The following is a 23,176-nucleotide window of genomic DNA, read 5'->3' as shown; positions in this document are numbered from 1 at the left end:
GACGACGGCAGTGGAAATGAATCTTGTGTGGTAAACGTTTTCCATAGCCGGCGCTCCTGGCTCTTATTTAAGGCCCCGTCAGAACTTGAAAGTGTAATTGATACAAATTCTAAAGTTTAATTTTTAAAGTTTACAGTCACAGAGGGTTCAGAGCTCGGGATTGTTTAAAATTGCACTCACTCCCTTTTCATTAAAGCAGGATAGTCTGAAAACATTTGTTCATCAAAGGGCTGCTACAAATTAGACTTTGAGAAACTCAATTTGAAGTAAAGAAAAGCATTTCTTTTCCTCTGGGGGAAGCCAGAGTCTCCGCTGTGTTTGCATTTAAATATAAACTGGGCATAATATCTGGCTTTAAAGATGCATGCAGTCATACAGACACAAACACACACACACACTGCATATGCACATACTCACCACCAACTACATAATTTGGTAGTTCCCTCTAAACTGTTACAAACAACAGCAGGAAAATCTTACTATCATGTTGCCCCCATGCTCTTTCGTTGTTGCCTGTACTTGCTAATATTTAAAATGAGCAAAAAAGGCCCCTGGGAGACTTAGAGGAACAGGCAGGCATGTTGTAAATCTGGGTCTGGTAAAGGGGAAAGAGAGAGTCAGATAGAGATGGCCAGAGCAGTGGAATAACATCTTAATCTATCTGAGAAGTGAACAGTGGCCGGTCTGTTTTTGGAGGACGCTGTCTTGGATGACTCCCAAGCAGAGGGGCAGGGAGCAGAGCCATCTTCAGCTGCTAGTCACTAACATGGCAGTAATAAGGCAGTGATGACCCTCCCAGGACTGGCGGCCAACACTCCCTCTGCCTCCCATGCCTTCAGCACAAACACACACACACAGAAACACAGGCCGTGCACTTGAACAGATACGCAGTACAGCACCAAATATCTCTCTCTGATATATTGACTTCTCTGCCTGCTTACCAATTCCCATTCGTTTTGAAGCAAACTTAATAGCACGCCAAAGAAGCCCAGCAAGAGGTTGAAACATGGGACGCTATTACTGCAACATTAAAAATGTGTGACATTAATTTACTCACTGAAGTGTAATCAATGAGAGCAACACAAAAGTGTGAGGCTAGTAATGTAAAGTGAATGCAAATGAAGAAGTAAAGCAGTACAGACATGATTGTGATGCACCTGTTGCAAAATTAAGCACTGTCACACATTTTCCTGTCTGTCCCTCACTCACATACAGTACTCAAATACAAAATATATATTAATGTGCTTTCTCACAGTTAGGTTTCACGTGGCAGCCGAAAGGGCTTTAGGATTAAGTTTTATGAACTTGTGAAATGGCAGATAAAGCTGCACGCTTTGCCTGTAAACACAAATAAATATCAATAAAAGTGATGCTGAAAATCATTTATATTCCCTTAGTTATCATACAGGTGGGTTGAGTCCCTTGTCGGTGATCACTAGAAGGCAACAGGAGCCACTAATATTATAAAAATCAATTACATTTTCAGAAAATGCATTTAGATTTGCTTGTATCAGTTTATCCTGTGTAGCTTAAATTAGTTTTATACTCTTCATACAATTAATTTAAGCCACTGAGATCCTTGTCAGCCTTTACAATACGACTGGCAAACACTTTTGCGTGGCTACTTGCACATATATGGTGGCGTGCATGTGAGAGTACAACCCTCGCTGCTATGTATTGTTAGAAATTTGCATGCTTAAGTCCATATGGCAACTTCCTTTTGACCTGCTTTCCCATCCCCGATGCATTGTCAGGGCTGTCAGCCGATAAAGAATCACTTGACTTGCTATAACAAGTTCAAAAGGAGCTGATGACGCGCTGTTGATCCATGGAGAATCGGCAAAAGGAACACCCCTACTGCTTGCTGCTATCACTCCCATAGAGATAGCCATATTATTGATGGGAAATGGTTATGCTAATTTCTTTAAGGGGAGGGAAACTTTTATTTTATTTTATTTTGGAAAATGCTCAAAAAAAAGAAGGAAAGAAAAAAAAGAATTTCATACGCATCAAACTGAATTCCATATAAGCATTTAAAGGAGCAAGCATGAGAATCTGATTTCATAGTGAATAATGAATGTGGAGTATCTTTTAAAGAGGAAGACATGTTTTGTCTGGGAAGGGGAAGAAAGCAGATATTTAGGCTATCTATTAATGTCTCACACAACACACACTCACACACACACACACACACACACACACACACACACACACACACACACACACACACTGACAGATCAGTGTGAGAATATCTTTTCACACAAAATATCTTTAAAAAGGCATACATATTATGAACATAAGTATCAATAGAGTCAGAAGAAAAAAGAGAGACAGAAAATATTAAGCCAGTTTATATCTGAAAGTGGCAATCTCGAAGATTTTCATTGAAAATAGTGTCTTTTAAGTCACTATCTATTGCCGAAGGAGGTAACACAATGGTGATTGAGCCTATGTCTCACTGATGAATGTATTGCAATATTTACAGATTTGCAGTACTACAAACTGGGTGTCTGTGGCGACGTTCCCGGGGGAGAAAAACTGTATTACAGTTTTTCTCCATTGTATACACACACGAAAATGGAACTATGCACACAATTCTGAAAACTTAAAGCTCATGTATCAACAACAAGACTCCAGACTGTTACACTCGGAACACAATTCCACAGTTTTCTCTCAAATAGAAATTCTAAATCCACCAGGATTACCACTTTAACATGTCTAATAATAAGTATGTCTTGACATGAGTAAAAAGGTCAAAAGAAGAAAAAAAGAAAAGATGAGTAAATATTTTCTGTGAAAAACTTTCATAAACAGACTGCAATACATTCCTTAATGTGATTAAAAACAATAATAATTATAATATGCTGTATAAGGTGCGGATTATGTTCACCCACAGATGGAGTGTCATGTGCTCTCTGTCTGAGTGACCATTTACATGTGTGTGTCTCTCTCTCCCTCTGACACATACAGCATGGCACAGGCGGCGTGGAGAGGATGATGAGGGTGTGTGTGTGTGTGTGTGTGTGTGTGTGTGGGTATGGGGAGGGGGGGGGGGTCGTTACGCACAGGGCTGTTATGAATATGACCCCGAGATATTCCATTGTGGGCCCATCCATGTCCGGTTCCGAGGACATTTGATCGCATCTCAGTCAGTGGCATTAATGTGTCTCTCGGTTCGACATTTTGAATAATCGGGGCTGTCTGCCGTCATCCTGCCACTAGCTGTCAGCAGCACCGTCTGTCTGTCTTATCACACTCCTCTACTCATGCGCTTACATTATAGAAAACAAGCTGTCCCTGCAAGAGAGCACTTGATACTTTTTTTATTATTACCAAACCGTTCCCATAATTACCCCATAATCATTATATAATCCCATAACAAAGCCTCTATTGAAGTCCTGTCTTTTGTCAACGCTGGGACACTGAATCTATAATTGCATTATTCGGTCTCTTCCACCCCCCTATAGAAGCATAATATATCAAAACCCACTCCGCAAGGAAGGTTTTAGTCACAAGAAACAGTTCGGCCTATGCGGGACGTCTTCTTGTCTCGTGTGTTTTTTACGCGTAGCAAAAAAGTTGTGCCAACTTCAAGTTTAGGGTCCTGTTGGAAATATCCCAAAAAAACAAAAACAAAAAGTATTTATTTTGCAGACAGAGTGGGAGCTTTCCAACATCTTCAGAGAGAGGTGTGTAGAAATGCATTCATTCACAAATTGGACTAGTGGCATTATTGGTATATCATATTTTCAAATAATTATGTTCATTCCCTATTGCGCTCCCAGGCTGTAAGAATAAATCGTCAATACATTGAGAGGGGAAAAAAGCGAGTCCCTGAGGAGCGGTTTTGCGTTTGTATGCATGGGGATTGGCAACACAACGGGGCTTATTTACATTAAATACGCCACAAGGTTACAGTGCAGATAGATGAGCGTCATTTTTATCACTCATTACTTCTCTTAAGCGGTGACTGACGCTCAGGACGCACAGGAGGCAACACTCATTTATCCTGGAGTTCTTTTAAGGCGAGAAGAAGAGGGAAAAAGACTCGAAACTGTTCACTTGAAAGGTAAGGAATTTTACTTTTTGGAGTCATTTTATGACCTGGGTGTTTTTAAACGGAGGGTTGTTATCCAAGGCAATTTTTTAACGCACGGTGGCAAAGCGGCGAGGCTGACTGTGTGTGAATGGTTATACAGGGGGCAGATTTTTAAATAAAAGAGTGTTTGTGGGCAGTTCAAGGTCAGAAACAAACTAAGGTGCTTGGGAATCGGCTTTTTTCTCTTGTCACGGTACCATAGGAAATGTAATGATGAGGGGATTATTTCTTTAAACGAGGTTCTCTGTGCATCAGCTGCTTTTTATCCCCGTCAACGGCGAATACCGCAAGACCCGGGCTGTATCCAGCCAGTCGGCTGTGCATTCTACAATGGAGTGCCTTTTTAACGGTACAATGCATTTCACCTACCAGATAGGGGGAGTCCAAGCTGAAAGATGAAGGGAATATGCTGATGCCTGGCGATCGGCATCAATGCAAACGTTTACCTTGAGCAGACAGCGACAGAGAGGGGCAGAGAAGCAAGTAATAAAGCCGTATTTTACATTTCAAACTCAGGATGCGCGGCGGGGAGCAGTTGTAGGGACAGGATCGAGGAGTGGACAGTCTGTTACAGGTCCGAAGCGCACTTTTCAACACCCCCGTCATCCGACAAGAATATGATCCGGTCAAATCGTATGGACATGCCTCATTATTCAATGAACACTATCTCTCACAACGCATCGTTTACGCGCAGGAGTTAGCCGGCGCTTCGCCAAATATAAAAGGTAAGAAGAAGAAGAAGTGTGGAGCTTATAGTGGGTTTCACGTCTTGGCTTTTTCTGGTGGGTTTGAAGTGTATTACTCGTCAGTTTTGTGGAGCATTGGGGTTGTTTGTGCGGGTGCATCACAACGGGGGCGCCTGATGTCTCCCCAATCATGATTAGAAAATAACAGTGCAATTATCCGGAGCAACTGACGATCGTAACAAACTGCGACAAAACAGCAGCTGGGACCGAGACATGGGCTGCGATCTCGACACCTTGAAACTCACCGCTTATTGTTTTTATTCCAGCAGAAAATTAATTATAATAACTTTTGTTTACCATTGCTTGTTTTACTCAGTAACATTATGCGTAAAATACGTTCAGGCGCACCGTTTGGCAATATTGCGTATACAGATCATCGATATGAGACTTTTAGAAAAGTCCAGCCGTGTTCCCCGGTAAGTGTGTAAGCGAAAAACTTTCTACCGACAGCCGCACTTGTGCTGAAAGTGTGCGGGAGTGCGAGTCAAGTTTACCGGCGCGTTTGCCACCATGTGTCAAAACTTGTGAGATGGAAGAAGAGCCGGTGAGACCTGCCATTTTGTGCAGTGATCGACCTCTCTTATGAATAAGCAGCCCCTGCATTATGCTTTGAGGAGACGTTACGATGGCATTCAGACGAGGGGGGTAAACACATAATAGCCGCAGTGAAATTGACATTTTTTTGAGAAGCGGTGTCACTCTTGATGGGGGGAATGTGCGGGTTTATTTTGTTTTTGTTTTAAAGAGAGAGGGGAGAAAGTTAGAGCGAGTCAAAGGCTACATGAGGCTGATAGATATCCGTAACTGTGGAAATATAAAATGACGGAGCCCATAAGCCAATAATATTTTTCCGGTTTGATGGAAGAGGTCGTGTATGTCATTACACTCGTGCTTTCAGGAGTAATCTTTTAATTCACCAAAGGGTGTTCGTTTTTAGGATATCCTAAAGATCCAGCAGGTTGAGCGCGTTTCGTGCGCTAAAAAAAAATCTAACCGGTTGCAGAAATCCCACATCGAGGCTTACATTTTGTGCTTAAATGATGGGGCAGTATTGAATTATCAGTAATATGTGGCACCGGGGATGAAGGCTTGTAATCCCATTTAAAGCCTCTTTCTCACCGTGCCTCTTGGGTGGGGAGGACCTTTTTCTTGGAAGTCGACTTGACCCCTGAGTGATCTGACCTGGGTTATCCAGACACTTCCCACAGCTACCAGCTCTGCACAATGGCTGTGAAGACACATGTCATGCTTCTTAAAATACTCAACAATGTCTATCATGTTGGTTCCGACTGTTTCTCTAACCTTCCCTACAGTTGTCTTGAGCCAAAAAAAAGAAGAAGAAATGTTGCCTCTTCCTCGTTTTCATTGTGCAAGGAAAGGGGATAAATAGATGTGCTGTGCGAGTTGAGATGCTGTCATTGTTTAATGGTATGCACAGGGCGGATATTATGTCTGAAATAGTGTCTGGGCGTAAACCCTTTTTGTCAGCTCCTTTCATTCTCTTATTGGAGATGCAATAGCGAATGGATAAGTGTCCCCGCTCCTCTTGACAGTTCAGGATGCCTCTCAGACCTGCTTGCCCTTTACTGGACCTCTCTGCGCTGCTACAAGTTGAAATGTTGTCATTCTTGTCGGGTGAAAACATTTGGGAAGAGACGCTGTGTTTTAAGAAAAGGCCTTGTTTGCAGACCGGCCTGCTCAAAGAATTTATGTAGTGAATTTGGTGTCAAGGCCTCAGTGGTTTGTGTTAGCAATTTATTTAATATTCATTAGGCCTACTTCACATTTTTTGCATCCGTCAGGTTAAATTTTAATATTACATACTACTCACTGATGAATTATCCAATTAATTGTCAGCATTGTTGTCATTAAAATAATTATTCTTATAAAATATGCACACATTATTTATCTTCACTTCATGGCAAGTCAGATAGATGAATACACAATGTTTATGGATGGGATGTTTTATTTTGTGAGATTCATTACAGCAAAAACGCCACACAGTATTTTGACATTTCTCCAGCTGCAACTTCCTGATCGACAGAGCTCAAAATGTTTTCTCGGGAGCCAGTCAGTGGCGGTGTTATTGGTTGATCGTGTATTAGTTGCTTTCCCACCTGTGCCCGTGTCAGTGTTGCTAAAGGGTGCCGCGGGCTGTGACTGACTGCGGCGATACACACCTCTCAGCTGAAAGCCAGGGTGGAGGGAGTGATGAGGGAGACAAGGGGGGAGAGAGAGATGGAGAGAGAGAGACAGCATGGCATGCAAAGGATGGCATCAAATCAGTCCTCTTTTCACCAGGCTGTCAGTCAGTCAGTCAGCCACTCGGTTCACCGTGGAGTAGACCCACTCGACTGAAGCCGCCGCGTTGTCAGTCCGACGCCCGGTGAATTATTTGCACGTTGACGTGTACACAATCAGATTTTTCTTCTTTTTTTTTTAAAAGGAAAGAAAAATCATGCGCTCATTAACAAATGCGCACACGAGCAGACATCCCAGTGCCATCACACAAACACACAAACCCGCAGTGAAGTGGTCGCATAAATTACATAATCTAGCAGTACAGAAAATGTGTGTGTATAATCAATCGGACAACACATAATTCAAGTTATCTTGTGCCATAGTTGGTGATGTATGCATGTGCAACACACTGCAGTCAGACAGGCAGTCTCACTGTGGCTAGTTCATCCCCTCCTCATGTAATTATGGAGGAGAGGGCTCCAGCTGTACAGGCGGCGAGGCCAGGGCTCCCAGTCCGCTGGGATCAGGGCGGTGGTGGGCAGGCCAGATCAGGCCAGCTCTGCTCATCAGCCAGCCATTAATTGATATGTGCAGTCATTGTGAAAGCACCCCCCCCCCCCCCCTTCCACCCCTCTCTTTCTATCCCTCCGTTACCTACTGGGGGAAAGCTGTGGATACTGGTGTCACTTCTTCATTTCCATTCTGGTTCTGATCCGCTCTCTCTTCACACAGGCAGCTGCGTACATGTATTCCAGCGTGTCTGTGTATATGTGTATGTGAGTGTCCCGCAGGGGGGCCAAGGAGGGTGTTAAAGGGGCTGTAACACCGAGGCGTTAGTCTGGGCTGAGCCTTGTAGCTCCATGACCTTGATCTCCAGAGTTCAAGACAAGACAGGCGAAGACATCGGCGAGCCGGGCTCTTGCAGTTGCCGTACGAGGCTAATATGATGAGCACACACACTCGCATGCACACACACACATGCTCACACACACATGCTCACACACACATGCTCACACGCAATCGAAAGCATTGAGTCAAATGTGGGATGTGAAGTCAAGACGAGATTGTCCTCCTGACCACAAAACATCACACGCTAGATTACACACATTAGACGGAAACCTCAAAAGTAGACATTTCTTTATCACATTTGTTTCAATTTCTGTCATCAAAAAAAACGTTTTTTCAGCCCACAAGGTGTGATGCCGAACTTTTATCAGGAACAGTAATTAGGATTTATTCCGTTGAAGTGAGGATGAATCGTTATAATAGTTTTCTGAAGTCAGTGCCACTGACCTTTGCTCGTTATTAGGCCATGCTTTTGTTAGAAATTAGGACCAAAGTAAAACCGACTGCACCAAAAACGACTCTGTTATTGAATAATATAAAAGAGCAATGGGAAATAGAAGATACCATTATCCAGAAATGAATATGCTATCAATTAAAATCTAGCCGTGTGAATGATCAGTTTTATTGAATCACTGTTCAAATGAGAGTTTATGTACAGATCTCCTCCTGTGCGTGCTATGTTAATGTCTCATCTCGTACTTATGAGTCGGAGTGTACATTTTCTCCGGTATGTTATTCGTTCTGAGAGCTTGATAAGGATTGTGGGGTTGGAGGGATGGAGGAGCAGTGGGCTGGATGAGTTGGGGTTGGTAGGGGGGGTAATCACGAACGTCAGTTTGATCTAAGAATAAAGAGTGTGGGGAAGATGAGGCGCTGACAGATAGGCTTGACTCAGTCCTCTCGTGCCGGGGTGCCATCACAAGGAGCGTCTGCCTGTCTGGGCAACTGGGGGAGTCGGGTGGGGGTTGGGGGCGGGGTGAGATCTGGATGGCTAAAGAGGTCGAAGTGGAGGGAGAGGTGGGCACAAAAGTGGGCAAAAGGAGGTTCTATTTATCTTCAAAATCCTTGTCTCATCACAATCTCCTTGCAGTTGTCAGTAGCAGACATCGTTAAAAGCTTCTCAAACACTGTTCGTAGCTATACTACCAAAAGTAATGATCGATAATTTGTCTGTATTCCATGAAATAAATGTGTATGTCATCCACTGAGGTTGGAGTGTATGGGTCCAAAAACACCAGACTTTCACCCAGGAGACCACTGTTGGTGTCTCGTGTGAAACCCAAATTGATTTATAACGTTGAGGTCTTTGTCACGACTTATTTCTCTCATAATTTCGCCACTTCCTCAGTTATTTTAACCCAAAACACCATTTTTTCTTATACCTACCAAAGTCTTGTTTTTGCCTCAACCTAAGCAAGTTGTTTCCTGTGTAGACGGAAGTTCATTTGGAAGAGACTGCCTGCACGAGCGAAAAGTGGCACGCGTTGCTCGACATCCGTAGGAAAAATGAGGAATAACTTTTCGTATGATATCATACAAACCGTTGCATGAGGTTACGTTGGTAAAATAAGCCTGAGAATGTGTATGCAGGCAGGTCGATGCATGTTGGACTTTGCATATGCGACGGTGTGCACGTGAACCCTTGTACGGTGTGTGTGTGTGTGTGTTTCAGCTCTGAGATGGTCCAGTGTCCAGGTGATGCTCTGGCCTTGCCCTCGCTCTCTGTCTGTGTAATCAGTATAACGCCATCAAGGAATGTGTACTGAAAGAAATGTAAAACATCTCATCCTCACAACCCCGTGATATTCCTCCTTTGTTTGCTCCGGCTTCCCCGCTGAGCCCCCTTGGCATTAAGGCATTATTGAGTCTGGCTTTAGTTTGCCATTTTTTTCCCTCGAAGTTCGTTAGCATTTGGGATTTAAGGATGTGTCATGCGATGTCAGGACCGTTTCCCCTTTTGATGTGTCGAACGGCGGGCGCTATGTTTTCAGCTGTGTCATTTCCGTAGACAACAGCTTAACACAAACAGGCAAGCACACATCAATCAGAGGTCCTGAAGCAGAGAATTGTTACTGCTTAGCATTCAGCCGCGCTCAGCTAAGACAGTGGTAAATACCTCCAGTGTTGGTGAGATGGAAGGTTATATGTGTGTGTGAGGCAGGTTATGTCTATTACCCACTTCACATACCATCAGCGGCCACGTCGGACATGTCATGCCTGCTCTTTAGCTGCTCCAGATCTCGGATGTGACCTCTGTAAACTTCCCAGACCTCTGCTAATGAGCACGCCAAAGTAGCACAAGATGGAGGGAGAAGAAAAAGAGGAAAACAGTAGAGAAAAAGAGGTAGAAAAGAGGAGGGTGTGAGGATGCTGGAGAGAACTCCTGCACCTTTAATTATGATCAAGAGGTTTTCACCAAAGGACGGAGGCGTTGCAGTTCTGTTGCGCTCATAAATCTGGCCCCGGATGCCGTATATTGTGTCGAACGATTACTGTACACCATTATAGTGCATATTCAACTGCCTCTCCAGCACCTGATTTGCATAATTGGATCTTTAATGAAACTTGCCTCGTGGAACAAAAAAATACAAAAAGAGAGATGAAAAAAAGTGGTTTGGCGTGAGGTTGTGGAGGAAGAGAGAGAAAACAACATGATGTAGATGAATGCCCCCTCAAATATTTGTTGGACTTGTTTCTTAAAAGAGATTTAAAAGAGGTGTGAAAGGTGGCGGTTTCTAAAGGTATAAGGACGACAGAGATATAAAAAGAAAAAAGAAAAAGTGACCTGCTCTGGCCCAGGAGCTTGCACATCAGCGGCAGTGCTACAAATAGGATGAGAAGTGACTGTGAAAGCTGTACATTCCCCGCCAGGTCTCGCGGGTTAAGACTACAATAGCGGGATATTCTCTAGCCCGGGGGGGATTTCAGCTCCTCTTCTGTCGACACTCATTGCACCTACTTGTTACTCAGGGAAGATGGCTCTTTTGTAGAGGAGCCGATTCCGCGCTCGCCTGATGGAATTCCTCAGTTGCAAATATTTTGACAATGGCTAATCAGGAGCCGTCGTTTCTTTAGTCTCCACTTTTTGTCAGGGGGTGTGTTGCTTGGAGCTTACATGCAGTGAGAGTGCTGCTTTTTCTCACTGTACATATGCATGCGTATTAACATGTGAATAAGGAACTCCTTGCATTTCTCACAATACCTGGTCTGATACACAAATGTTTTTATGTGCATTTGTATGTTTGCCTCAAAGTTTCCGTTCTTTCTGCCTGCCACTTGTTTGTGGCTGAGGCAAAGCGTCCGTCTAATTGCTTAATTAAATTCCAACATGTCCTGTTTCCCCCGGCCTTCAGGAGGTGAAGGTTAAAATCCTCCGAGTGCCACTTTCACGCCAACGTGAGGGCAATGGATAATAGCAGGTTATTTGTCTTGTCTCGCTGAAGGATCTATTGCTTAAAAGTGACAGTGAGAGAGGGGGGGGGAAAGAAGTACATTTTTTAATCAACGTGTTAGTAGAGAGACTATTAGGTATCTCTCGTGCCTCTGCCGTGAGTGCCCCTCCATTCAAAAGTGGGACAGCCAGTTGTTAATCGAGTGCTAATGTTGAAAAACAACCAAACGTTGATGGTGCGTTAAAGCGTTTGTGCGCGCTGAGCTGCCTGCAAGCAGTGGTTTTCTGTGTGTGTGTGTGTTTCCACTCTACATCCGTGGGAGTGGATCATGTGTCAAAGCGGTTTACAGGTGGCTGCGGGGCAGCAGCTCTACAGAGAGGTGGAGGAAAGGCAGGCAAGGTTCAAGTACCTCAGAGGCTCTGACTGCGCTGAACTGAGCAATGCCAGCATCTGAGAGGACCCTTCAAAAGCCTCCTTATCGCACTCCTCACTCCAGCATTTTACTCTTTTCTCTTATGTCTCTCCGCCGCAGCCTCTGTCATCTCTCCATCCTCTCTCCATCCTCTCTCCCACTCGTATCACGCATTTATCAGATCTTCTTTGTATCTCTTCTTCTTTGCTTTCTTCTCATTTATCTGACACTCTGGACTTGTTTCCAAAAATGACAATAAGTTACCTATTAGTTCCTACATACCACACACTGCAAGCGTCGATCCATTGCCCAACTTTATAAATCGCTTTGTGAAATTGGCCAGAAATCACCTTAAAATGATAAAAGCTTCTTCTTTAAGTGATTGAATTATAGATGAGGAAGTACTTCACAGGGAGAGAGACAACTTGTGTGAGAACAACTGATAAAAAACAGATGAAATTTGTAGGATCTCTGGTCGTGAGAGCAGGAAAGCGAGCTGCAGAGACAAGCTGGTTAGGACGATACCTCAGTTTCACATACGTTTATGAAAATCAGACGATCGTGATGTGCTGGATTTTTAACACATGTAAAACAATTTTGATAGTTACAGTGCAGAGTTTTACTGTCCCATGATGGTACGAGTACAGCTCGAAAAAGACTTCTACACTTCGGCATACTGTCGGAGTCATTGGGATTTTTTTGCCCTCTTAATTGGTCAAATTTAAAGATGACAATTGGCAGTGAGAAAACATTCCTATTAGCCTACAAAGTACCCCGTACATGGAGCGGTAGATCTGGAGAGAAAAGAGATAAATACACAGTAGGCAGAGTGATGACAGGACAGAGCGGAGAAGAAACACTTAGAGAGAAACGCAGCGAGCAGAAGGAGAGAAGGAGCGAGACAGAGAGACAGAGAGGAGGGATGATGTACTTAACGGTATCTGTAGGCTTCCTTCTCAACAAGCTGCTGCCACAGATCCTGGGAGCCTGCGTTGATAAATTCGGTTTGATAAAAGTCACTGAAATGCCGGCCTGTCTGCACACCTCTATTAAGCGCTGGTACATTTGTCACAGCCAGTGGAAGTCAACCAAAGGGTTTTAATGTCACATCAGGCTGAATTAAAGACTCAATCGAAAGCCCTGAAAGGTTTAGGTTTTTATTTCAAGTGACAGTAGTGGTGGTACAGCTGTGGCTGGTGCTAAAGATTACTGGGCTCTAGTTGATCAAGGCAGTCATTTTACATTTTATATTTGGCTATTGGGAATTTTGTGATTATTCGTTGCTCATTTTAGCCTGGATGCTCATTTTGTATCTGATGACTTTGAGCAAGGGAGGGGGGAGTGTGCGTGTGTGTGTGTGTGTGTGTGTGTCTCGGAGTGTAGAGGTTGAGCACATCTCATGTCTGGCATTATTTTTCTAATTCATTTTTTTTAATCAAGAGAAATTAGATCTATGCTGCATTAATCATCAACCTTCCTTAATACAGCAAACTGAGGGAGCATTTAAAAAAAGCCTGCATTTTAAAAAACACACAACTTTCCCCCTGAGAAGCTCCTTAATACCACATTACTGTTCTCCATTTATGCAAAAGTAAATAAGTAAACCCAAAAGGCAAATGAGCATTCCAGGCGTTTAAACACACAGCCTTGTGTAAACGCTTGGCGCAGCCGCCACCACATCTCTGAGGCGTAGCTGCCATGAGACGCAAAGTAAGGCTTTCTACTGTGCTTTTTTTTAAAGGTAAATATACATGTTTATTCTTGCCCTTATTTGAGGAGAGGATATTCACAAACAAGTCTTTTTTTAAGCTTTTTATTTTCCTGAACATCATTACCGTAAGACAGCAAAAGGCCTCTGTTAAATATCAGAGAATATTAGACAAGTTTAGGTACTGTACACAAATCATATGAGTCTCCTATTCATTTTATTTTAAGCAAGATCCTCTCCAGCGTTATAAAAAAAACTGCACCACCTTTTTCCCAAATAAGGCAAAACAATAAGCATCAGTTGCTGAGGAAACCACTAATGATACATGAGAACTAAAAGAAATTCTTCCAAATTGTTTGATCTTTCCTTCTCTTCCTTGTTTCTCTATTTTCTGTCCATGCACACACACACAAATGCACACACACACACACACAGACACATGCACCGACACACACAGACACATGCACACACTCAAAAAACAATCAGTCGATCCCACCTGGTGTTGTGTTTAATGCGCCCACACACACATGTGAGCATGTGTGTTTGTGTAAGTGCATTTGCTCGCCAAGAGCTGTCAGTCTTTCATGAACTACTTTAGAAATTGTTGTTCAAGGTGGGAGCTAAATACTATTTATCTATTATTTATCTGCGTTATTACCGGGGTTGAATTTAAAAAGAGAGCTCTCCGACATGGGAGAATTCCCCCGGCGCCTGACTCTTTCCTTTAATACCTCTTTTAAGTCATAAGATATGCTCCCACCCCTGCTGAAAAAGAAACCTTTAACAGATCTCCCGCAATTTTCAACAATTTTCTCAAATCATCTTTTTTTAATATTTTTTTCAAACGGCCCACCTCATCAATTTCTCTCTCTCCAGCCCCCACCACCTCCTCCCTGTCTTCCTTTTTCTCTTTTGTTTTGATCCATGTCTTTTTTGTTATTATTATTATTCTTGATCGTGAGCTGCAGTTGTTTTCTTCGCCTCAGGATTTCATCTCTTTTGTTGTGTCGTTCACACCAATCGTAGTAATGGGGAGAGAGTTAAGTGGAAGTGCTGTGGCCCGGGCCCTTGTTCAGCTTGTCTGTCGGCTGCTTTGGTAAACAGTACTGTCAGATCTGCACAGACAGAGTTAGTGTGTGTGTATGTGAGTGGGGGGGGGGGGGGTATTTTTGCATTTTTCATCCATGGTGTGGTTGAGCGCTGGAAGGGTGGAAGTGAGTTCACACTTCCAGTCTGCTCACCCGTTCACAATGTGCGTCCCGAAAACTGAGGGGTCAATTTGAACAGATGCTATTTCTAAACTTCTGCTACTCTACGCACCTCAATAGAGAAAGAATAGTCAAAAGGACATCGAACTCTTACTTGCTTATTTCTCAGTTTGAACTGTCCTAGTGTAAAATAGTAACTCAATTTTGTACCAAATAACAGGCCCGTACGTGACCTTTTAAAGGATAGTTCAGGTTTATTACAGCTTGGATTTTGTTTTTGTAGGTTTGTCCGTTTCTTCAGGTCATGACAACACTGTACTCACCAAAGAGATTGCTGAGATCTTTGGAATACGGTGACATTGTTAAAAGAAAGTCATACAAGTGACGACTTGCCACTGTATGTGGCATGGTGAGTCTGCCTTGCTCCCAAAATGTCTCGATAACCAAGCATGGTACTACGGCAAAAAATACCTCGTAGATCTAGAAGCATTTTCCACACAGATCACCGTTACAAAAGAGACATCTGTAAAAATGAAGACACCTCAAACAGTCAATTATTACCGTTTATGGATAGAGCGATTGCAATGTTTGGTCCACCAATTTGGTCTAGAGTAAATATCTCGCCATGAAATTTGGCACACACTCTCCTCAGGATCAAGTAAAATGATGTTGTTTTAATCTGGCACCATCATCAGGTCAACATTTTTATTCCTCCAAAAGTTTGGTTTCTGACCAATTATCTTAAAACTGACATTCCTACTGGACTAAGATGATGTGCGTTGTGTTCAGTGGTAATCAACATGGTGAACATATTACCGCCTTAACACCAGCATGTTAGCAATGTTATTGTGATCATGTTAGCATGCCGATGTTAGCGTTGAGCTCAAAGCCTTGTACAACCTCACATAGCCGCCAGCGAGGCTGTTGACACTTAGTCTTGTTAAACCATGACGGTTCAATATTTGTAAAACTTCCCCAGAGCGTAGAACATTTGTATGTGTTTCCGTCATCTCAGAGCAAAGTCTTGCATTTTCATTTGATTCATCTTGGAGTCCATGTTCGGCTCTTCAAAGCGGCTTCCTGGTACTTGTTCTACTTTAATGCATACACGTTTTTTTTTTCTGTTTTGTCTCTTGATATAAACAAACATTGTAAGGGATATCTTCGCAGTTAAGGTTGCAAAAAGAACAAAGTCAGATGGGTATGTCAAATGCAATTTGAATGGTAAAAATCTGTTCAGCCACGGTGAAGATTTCAAAAGTCCAGAAAACTGTCCAGACGGCAAATTTGAGTGCTCAGGTTTTAATGAGTACAACATCAGTAGGCATTAAGCTGTAGGCTGGTGATTTTAACATATTGACCCAAGGAAACTTACATTGAACATTTGACCTAGGGATAAACATTTCTGAGGGCATATGATCTTTAAAAAGATCTTAATGTGTCCTATTAAGAGGATATTAAGCTGGGGAACATCGAACCCTGAGAACATAGATATGCTCCCATTTTGTACCACAGTACAGTAACTTATACACCTATTGCCGCCTTCCTGTCTTGACTCAAACTGTCCTTGACCCCTTAAGCAGAACTTAGTCTGTCACAGGAAGACCTTTAACTCTGTGATCACATCCTCCCCAACACCTACCCACCAACAGGACAATCTCATGCCAGAGCTGCTTCCGATTAGGGCTTCGGGAGAGGTTTGCTCCACAAATCTGAAGTTGAGGTGGAGTTTATTTCTCTCCGTCTCACTCGTAGTTTCCGTCTCTCTGATTGCCGATCAACCCCCGAGGGCTTTGAGGCGCTCTTGCAGGATCGCTGTGATTAGAGTAAATGGCCTCCCCCCTGCTCACTGGAGATCAGGGTTGGTTTGTTGGGTGGGAGAGAGGTGAACTGAGAAGGACAAGGTGAACACTGCAGGTGAGGATGTGGAAATTGACAGAGGGAAGGCAAAGACCTCAGAGACTAAGAGTAGACACAGAAAAGAAGTCGAGGGTTGGTTGGACGGCTGGTCACTGTTGGTGACAGGATCCTGGCTGTAATGCCATCATATTAGAATTATGGTAAAAAACTAGCTTTCAAATGAGGAAAAAAATACATCCTATCAGCCTCCTGGTGTTGATTTAAACCAGATATTTTGGGATTTTTTTGTAGCTCCAATTTAGCGATACGAATGATGTGTCCCACAAGAACAAACATGCCAGCAAATACACCACTTTAAAATACACCACTTTAAAAGTTTAAGTTGCAGTTATTCTTGAATATTTAAATAAGTTGTAACTGATTGCTATCTTGGCAATTATGTCCTATAATTAAAATAACGTAAATGTGGCCTCATACTCACAGGAGTTTTTCAGACTTAGTCATCTCTGGAGAGTAATGCTCTTCACCAGTGGATGGATCTCAATGTACTAAGCAGACACGTGTGTCCGTGTGTTTTTGTGGACTGTAATACAATGCGAACAGTCCTCTGTGTGTTTGTTGCTTCTCCCTGTAAGAAGTGTGCTTTTCCTCAGTTCGCCGTCTCTCTGACTCTACAGTATGTACCGGTACCTGTCGCGCGTGTGTGTCTATGTGTGTCAGTTACTGCTGGGAGGGGCATTTGATCCAGCTGAGGCTTGTGTTCGTGTGGAGCCCAGTGGAGAGCGGCGGAGGTCAGTCTCCTCCTCAACACCCCTTTTTCATCCAATTTCTGTGGCTGCGGGCGGCAGCTTGCCGCGCTTTTGTTGCCGGAGGTAATCTGTGAAGTGATCTTAATTATGGAGGTTCGGCCTGTTCCTCTCTTCCCCCCACCTCTTCCTCTCTCTCCTTTCATTCTTTCTCTCTCTGTCTTCCTCTCTGTACACGCTTTTAATCAAAGAGCGTAGTTAGCTAGTAATGAGGGCGAAGGGAGCACGTGCGCTTCTGCTTACACATGCTGCGAGGCTTCGAGGAGGAGGAGGAGGAGGATGAAGATAGTGAGGAAGGATGGGAAGGGTGGAAAGACAAATGATTATTCAGTTTCCATGACAGGTTTTTCAGGAAAATAATGCAGCGGACCAGTAATCTAGAATTTATTTTGAACTGTGTGGTATGAAAAGTAGGAACACATCACAATCATAAAAATACAGATGTTTTGTGTTAAAGCCTAAGGATCGCTATGCAGCTTTAATTGAACATCATAATTAAATCAATTTGCCCTCTATGTGTTGAATTTATAACCTTTAAAAGCACATTTAGATCACCAAGTACATTTTCCTTTTTAAAGATGCACTTTTTAACTGACACATCAACATCATTTTTCAGTCAGTCTAGAAAATAAAATATCGCAGAACATACACTGACTACTGGGGATAAAGTGATGGATTTATTTCCCGCCGTATTTAGAACACAGTTTGTTCTTCCCTTTAGAGTCACCACACGTAACATTAAACACAGATAAATCCGATGCCTTTTTACTCAGTGCACATCTAGACGTAGATCAGAGGAGCTTATTTGTAAAAAAAGAGAAAGTAAGAAAATAAAAAAGTTGGTGTAATTCTTTGAGGAGCAGTGAGAACGGTTATGTTGAGGGAGGAGGGTATTGTTGAGAGACCTGGAGGCAGGGGTGGGGGCAAAGGGGGCGCACAGGGGCGGGGGGGGAGAAAGGGAGTTAGATGGGATCCATTACACATAAACAGCCTAGGCATTGATGAGATGATCCGACGAGGATTAGGCCGACAATCCTGATGGACACTGAAAAGGTGACCACACGGGGAGGGGCGTGTGTGACCGTCTATATGCACATGTGTGTTTGTGTGTATGTGGCTTGTAGCACAATAGCATATGACGGTGGCCTCATTATGATACCAGCCCCCCCCCCCATCCCCACAGATATCTCTTCCCAACGCTGCTGCCGTCGCTCTTTAAGGTCGCGCCGGGAGCCATTTCCAGGTCACAGCGAGGCCAAAGGGCAGCTGCTGGGGCATGAATGCCAATCAGCACTTTGAGACGCTCTTGTTCATCGTGTGTAAAAAGTGTTATGATATCTCTTAGCTGGTTTCAGTTCATTCCTTGCGTATTGGAATTTAAGGATATAATTAAGGAATTCAACAGCTTATGTCCCTCTGAACAATGGCTGAAAGTAATGCTGATAAAATGAGTGGCAACAATTTTAGTGATCAATAATGTAATCATCTCTCCAGTAGACATATCCAACCGTTGCTGGGTTTACTTTTTTAAATGTTAGAAGTTGTTGCTTTTCTCTGATTTAAATAATCCTAAATCAATTGTGTTGATTGTCAGAAAATTCATCTGATTTCAATCATAATTGTTTACGTCAGTTTTGAAACAAAAAGTCACTGGTTCACTGGTTTATCTTTTGCTTTCTTATTTTACCTTTTTACCAAACTGATTATCTCCGTTGGTTGGACAAAACCAGCAGATTGAATATTTCAACAAGGACTTTTTAAACTTATGATGGACATTTCTTTGCAAATTTGTACATTTTATAGAGCAAACGAGTCGTGTAAGAATCATATACTGGACTTATTGTCTTTGGATTCACTTTAAGCAACATTGACAGAGTCATGAAAGCTGAAGTAATAAACTCTTCGTGTGAAGAAGTATGGAAGCTTTTTCTCAGGTCTGCAAGGTAGTTTGTGAGTTGTGTGTGTGTCTGTGTGTCTCTGTGTTTGTGTGTTACAGTGAGGCTGCTAATTCCTTCAGGGTCAAGGGGAGTGGCCGGGGTTAAATGGGGTGACAGGAGAGGTCAATGGTGATTATCTGCGATCTGAACTAATGGCTGAATGCTGAAGAGACAGGAAGAGGGAGAATTTGGTTTTATCAGTTTGTTGAGATCATTGTCTGCGTGTGTGTGTGTGTCATTGTGTCGAACAGTTTTCCCCTCCCGTTTGTACTCACCCCCCACTGTCCCCTCCTTTCCTCATGTCCCTATATTATTAAAGGTTGCCTCCGTGCTTAAGTAAGGCAAAGCAGATGGCCTTTTTCATAAATCATGCTTATAAGATGATTACAGGCGTCGCCGCCCACCATTCTCCTCTTCACTTACGGTATAGTAGTGCTTACAGTTTTCCTCAAGGCCTGCTAATCTGGCTGTACTTTTAAAAAACACAAAGCCACAGTTAGAGCGAGACTCTGATTATTTTACCGACCAGGGGAAAGTAGACACCGCAGTTTGAACCCAGAGAGCTGCAAAAAAAGCCCACAAAGGTAACGCATCGAGAAAAAGAAAAATGCAAAGATAAGATTACTTCCCCTGCCAGTGCCTCCTCCTCTCAGCATTACCCCCTACTTGTTAATGTTCCTGAGCTTGGCGGCGCGCAAAGTTGCTCAGAACAGGATGTTAAATATATAGCACAGGGAGGGAGAAGGAGAGGAAGAGAGATAGAAAAGAAGTAAAAGGAAGGGTGTGTGTGTTGGATTATGTCTGTGCCGTTGCACTATTCCTTGATGTATGCACCATGTCAGGCAGTCATTGTCTCCTGGGTAAAGAATGATAGTTCAAATACCTAGCATCTCTCCCCTGGTGCTCCAAATGCTCGCCTTTGAAGTTTTTATAATCCATCTGTCATCTGCGAGCAGGGAGGGCACATGTTCTGTACCACTCAATTACCAAATTCTCTTTTTGCCAGCTACAATGAGACAGGAAGCAAATAATATGGGCGACCCTGAAAAAAAAAGAGAGAGAGAGAAAGGGGGGGGGGGGGGTCATAGAAAGAGAGAAAGAGGGAGGAATTGCTTGAAATCCTGCGTTCCTGGCTTTCTCACGCACTTGATTGTGTCCCCTCGCTGCCTCTCATAACAGGAGAACAAAGCCTGTTTGTTGTGGGTGGAATGCCTAAAATGCTTCCTACTGTTACAATTATGAAGAATTTGATTGAATGTGTATTGTTTCAAGGGCTTGGCGATTTTGATCATTTTTTAAAGTGCCTTAGATTGTTATTCTGCTTCCCTACTAGCAATAATAACCAGTCACCTAATCAAATTCCATTTGATATAAACATTTCATTTGTTATAAGGGCTGGTACATGTTGTGAATGGCTAGTGTGAGAAATAAAGAAAAATGTGTGTTTTGATTATACATTATTCATTACCGACGCTTAAAAGATGCATTTTGATAGGCTTTTTGTCAGCGGCTGGATGGAGAATCTAATGAAGTTTGCTGCAGTTCTTGGTGTTAAAATCGTCTTTAATTGGTGAGCGCTTTGTTGTGCGTCTCTTTAAAGCTGCACTGAGGCGACCAGAGAAACTTCAGATAAACGTCTGAAAAATAACAACAGCAGCAGTTGCAAATTATGGCTCTGAAACATATTGCATTTACATACGCCACAGGCCCCTTTTAAGGCGTCTACCTTTTAATTCTTTTTCATATTTAACACTCAATACAAAACAATAAGAGCCTCAGATCTCTGTGTCTGTATCCTCGTTTACATCGGCAATCCCCCCTGGCCCCCCCTCCTCAGCCCCCATCCCAAAGCATCCTCACTGGGAAGAAGATGAAAAGATTGTTTTGAGAAACTCGAAAGGAAATTTGACATTCTTTGGTTGCTTCTGAAACTTCCAATATTCTGCCGTAATTGTTTCATACAAGTTATATATTTTCATTTGACGGGAATGGGGGAGATGAAGAACACGTCGGCTTCTTTCTTCCTGAATAAAAGGCAGCAGAACCCATCTGGTTGGGTGATCCGCGGCTGGCCCTCTTGCGCTCATCGCTGAAATAATACTCCCTCTAATGACTCCCACATATTCTGAAATCTCCCTTTTGAAATTGGTCTTGGCAGATTATTTGCAGGTACTTGAGTTGCATCTGTTTGCAATTTTGCAAATGTGGAAGACTTTAATGCTGGGCAGGGTCGGGTAGCAGAGAAGAGGCTATTTTAATCCCTGGGATAACACCGGCTGTCAGTGTGAGCGGGCCTGGGTAGCAGCCTGCACCTTAACCCAAATGTGGACATGTCTTTACCCAGGTGACAACGTGTTTGTCTATACTGACGCTACATTTGTCCTCATCCATGAATTGTAGCTGTGTATACATGGGACCAGGATTGGTTTTATTCTGAGCCTTTTTGGTGGTTGCATACGGTGTTTGCAGGTTTGTGTAAAAGCCGAAGGTTTTGTCAGTAAGAATGTCAAAATATTGAAATTGAAGTGTAAATGCTTTGGATCGAGTCCTAACAGACATGACCAGTGGTGGGAAGTACTTAAGTACAGATTTGAGCCTTTTGTACTTGAATATTTCTGTTTCATGTCACTTTTAGTCCACAACAAGACAGAAGGAAATATGTTACCCCACTACATTTATGTGACAGCTGTTGTCGTTGTTGTTGTTTTACTATGAAAACCATGTATCTCCACTTTTTTCAGGAAAAGTAAAGGTTTGAATGTTCTGTCATGTGTTGAGAAATTCCTCCTTGAACTTCTTAAGTTGATTAAAACAGCTGAAAATACATTTGCATATTGGGGGGGGGGGGGGGGGGGGGGGGGGGGGGGGGGATTTTGTAATGGCTCTTGGAGATACATGGTTTAAACAGGTTAGCGATGAAATCAAGATTTTGCATAAAAAAAGTGATCGACTCGTAAAATAGAATGCAGTGTTGCAAATTAAACTACCCAACAGAATATAAAGTGCTTCCCCTTGACCGACCATAACAATAAAATGCTACTTAAACATTAATGCAAAAGCAATAATAATCTTGTAATATAATGTATGATAGTATAACATTCACAGGGGTCATTTTTCTTCCACGAACACATTAACTGTTGATACTCTAAGTACATTTTGCAGACATACTTTTAGTTAAGTAACACTGTCGATGCAGGACTATCACATGTAATGGAGTATTTATAACAGTATGGTATTGTTACTTTTACTTAAGTAAAGGATACATAAAGTTCCTCCACTGCTGCAGATGTGTCCCACTCATTGTATTTAGTCATTTATCATGTATGGTATAGATAATATGGCCTAGATGCTCAGGAGTTTGTCAGGTATGTGTATTGTCCGGTGATCAGCAAAGCTAAACCAAAGCTGAAATGATTGTGACTTCAGTCCTTATTATTTCTACCATGTGGTGAGCAGCTGACCAGCTTAAGCTTCCCCCCTTTATTCACCCTCTCTCCCTCCCTCCCCCTTTTAAAACTGTAATAAGGTGCCCTATTGTCCTATGGCAGGGTGTACCGGGGCCACCCGGCTCACTGTAATTGCATAGGTGGTTACAATTACATTAATTACATATTTCATCAACACTGTTTATCCAGCCGCACGGTAAATGAAGAAACTTTTTACTTTTTTTCTTTTGTTTTTGCATTTCTTGTCTGTTTCCCCCCTTACCCACCCCTAACCAACCCCTTTCTCTTCCCTGCTTTTTTTTTGTGTGTGGTTGTTTTATTAGGAGCGAGGGGAGGGGAGGTGCCAGAGGAGGAATTATGCTGAAAGTGTATGCCTTGCAACTTTTCCCCTCCCTGTTGGAAATGTTTATTTGAACAGTAAGCTCATGATTTGAATATTTGTAATCCATGCTTAAATTTACAGGCCAGATGAACT

At 42.8% G+C, this 23,176-nt stretch overlaps 1 protein-coding gene across 2 annotated transcripts in view; it reads left to right on the top strand.

The window, feature by feature from the left end:
• The first annotated feature begins 3,971 nt into the window (after positions 1–3,971).
• znf536 (zinc finger protein 536) overlaps positions 3,972–23,176 on the top strand; it is a 226,943-nt gene continuing 207,738 nt past the window's right edge. Inside the window, exon 1 of one of the 2 annotated variants that reach the window (XM_029460697.1) lies at positions 3,972–4,069. The gene's annotated coding sequence lies outside the window, so the exon portion shown is untranslated. Of the gene's footprint in view, positions 4,070–4,655; positions 4,825–23,176 lie in introns of those variants that run through there. The other variant, XM_029460688.1, reaches the window with a different exon arrangement.

Source organism: Cottoperca gobio, chromosome 3 (assembly GCF_900634415.1).
Source record: "Cottoperca gobio chromosome 3, fCotGob3.1, whole genome shotgun sequence".
In the NCBI taxonomy this organism is placed as follows: Eukaryota; Metazoa; Chordata; class Actinopteri; order Perciformes; family Bovichtidae; genus Cottoperca; species Cottoperca gobio.
The sequence above is the reverse complement of the archived record's forward strand: the minus strand, read 5'-3'. Positions and strand labels throughout refer to the sequence as shown.